This window comes from Pinus tabuliformis, chromosome 2_1 (genome assembly GCF_031772625.1).
Source record: "Pinus tabuliformis cultivar Carrire ecotype Pingquan chromosome 2_1, CPIR1, whole genome shotgun sequence".
NCBI classification, from domain to species: Eukaryota; Viridiplantae; Streptophyta; class Pinopsida; order Pinales; family Pinaceae; genus Pinus; species Pinus tabuliformis.
In genome coordinates, this window is record NC_142299.1 from 610,702,638 (window position 1) to 610,705,439 (window position 2,802).

Consider the following 2,802-nt stretch of genomic DNA (forward strand, 5'->3'; position numbering starts at 1 on the left):
GGGTCCTGGCGTATATCCTCTTCTTTTGATGTTTTTTAATCCTTTTCTTCCTCCTCTTCATATTCTATGTAAAATAATTTCTTCTCAGCACACCTATGACCTTTAGTGCATTTGCTATCACAATTGTAACAAAGCCCTTTTTCTCTTTTTTCTTCCAATTGTTGTGGTGTAACCCCTGTAGGTTATGGAATGCTAGGAGAAACAACACTTCCATCTTTATAGTTGTGAGGGGTATGCTTCTGGGTTTCCAAAGTTTTGCTTTCCATTATGCCACAAAGCCCTTTTACCATTTCCAATTGTTGTGGTGTTGCTCTAAAGAAGGTGTTTCTCTTTGTATCCTCATAATGTGCTACCATTTCCTCCGTGAAAATTGACCATGTAACAAGTTGTTTACGAGAACAAAGCCCTTCATGCCATAAAAATTGATCTGGCTCTAAATATGAAGATGCAATACATACCTTTTGTAACAGTGGTACACCATGTAGATCAAAATATTTCTCCATCTGTAGTATCCAATTTACCAGATCCTTGCCATCAAACTTCCTCATCTCGCTTTTTCTTGATTTTAGGAGCTCAATCTTGAAACAACTGTAACTCCGTAATTTTCGATCTTCCAGTTTTGAAATTGTGACCTATAATAGCCCTCTATGTCCTCTTTCCAATGTCACCAGTATGATCCAAATTGGATTCTCCAAGGAATATTTATGCACAATCTCCCAAGATGACCCGATTATAGACTAGTTCAGTAGAGCAAATTTGTACGACGTTCCACGAGTCATTGTTTCGACCTTTGGATCTAAAAAAGATATACGAAATTTCAATCCGATGCTTAGAGAGAAAGTTATGACGATTTTCCCCAGGTCACAATGTAATTCAGGAGTCTGTAAAAAGTCCAACTTCCTCAGATCATGTATCCACAAATATAGTGTGTAAAGCTCTGAAATTCGGACCTGAGGTTCAGCGCAATTTTTTGTCAAATGGGTTTTTTTTAGCTTCTGAAATGTCTCAGAAAAAAAATTATAGAGAAAATTCCACATCGACCTGTTTGGAGCAGCAAAACCCTAGAATCTAAACCTCTGATACCAAATGTTATGAAACTAGCTCACAAAAAGATAGAAAAAAGAGATCGATGATTTATAATTCAGCCTCTTCGAGGGGGAAACCTCCTTTACATTACATAAATGAGCAATTCTTCGATGATACAAATGAAAAGACCTCCTTTCTATATATAGGATTCCAAGGGGTCGTAACATAATCAGAGCCGACATAACAATAATAATGTAAGGGCACAATAAGAACAATAGTGGGCTTCTATGGGGCACAATAGTAACAATATGGGCACTACATGGGTACATCAATATAATAATTGGGTTGTACTAATAACAATAAGGGGTTACACTAGTAGTATAGGGGCCTAACAAAAAGTTACAAGTATTTTAAAATTTTATAAAATTCTTAGTGTTTAGGGATAGGGTTTATTGTTTAGGGTTTGGGATTTCTAGCACTTTGATCAATTATTTTAATAAAAACATAAAAGAAGTTACAAAGCGGTTGATAAAATGTTATAAAATCCTTAGGCTTTAGGGTTTAGGATTTAAAATTCTATAGAGTTCTCATGGTTTAGGGTTTAGGGTTTATAACACTTTAGTAAATTCTTTTAATAAACACTTTAAAAAAAGTAAGAAAACGCTTGTTAAAATGTTATAAAATACTTAGGGTTTAGAGTTTAGGGTTTAGGGTTTAGGGTTTTGGGTTTAAAATGTTATAAAATGCTTACGGTTTAGGATTTAGGGTTTATAAACATTTTAGTAAATTCTTTTCATAAACACTTGAAAAAAAGTTACAAAAAGCTTGTTAAAATGTCATTGAATGCTTAGGGTTTAGGTTTAGGGTTTAAGATCTTATAAAATGCTTAAGGTTTAGGGTTTATGGTTCACAAGACTTTAGTAGATTCTTTTTATAAACACTTGAAAAAGTTACAGAACACTTTTCAAAATGTTATAAAATTCTTAGTTTTTAGGGTTTAGGGTTTAGGGTTTAGGTCTTATAACACTTCAATAAACTATTTTAATAAAAAATTAATAAAAGGTTACAAAACACCTTTTAAAATGTTATAAAATTGCCAGGGTTTATGTTTTAAAATGTTATAGAACGCTTAGGTTTTAGAGTTTAGGGTTTAGGGTTTATAAAAATTTAGTAAATCCTTTTAATAAACACTTAGAAAAAAGTTACAAAACACTTGCTAAAAAGTTATAAAATGCTTAGGGTTTAGGTTTGAGCGACAGTTTAGTAAATTCTTTTAATAAACACTTTAAAAAAAGTTACAAAACTCTTGTTAAAATTTTATAAAATTCTTAGGGTGTAGGTTTTATGGTTTAGGGTTTATAACACTTTAGTAAATTCTTTTAATAAACACTTAAAAAAGTTACAAAACACTTATTAAAATGTTATAAAATATTTATGGTTTAGGTATTTAAAATGTTACAAAATGCTTGCTAAATTGTAATAAAATGCTTAGGGTTTAGGGTTTAGGGTTTATAACAATTTAGTAAATTCTTTAAATAAACACTTAAATTTTTTTTTACAAACGCTTGTTAAAATGTTATAAAATACTTACGGTTTAGGGTTTGGGGTTTGAAATGTTATAAAGTGCTTATGGTTTAGGGTTTACGGTTTAGGTTGGGGGTGTGGGTATTAGGGTTTAGGGTTTATGGTTTATAATGCTTTAATAATTTCTTTTAGTAAACACTTATAAAAAAGCTAAAAAATGGTTTTTAGGGTTAAGGGTTTTTTGGGGTTTTT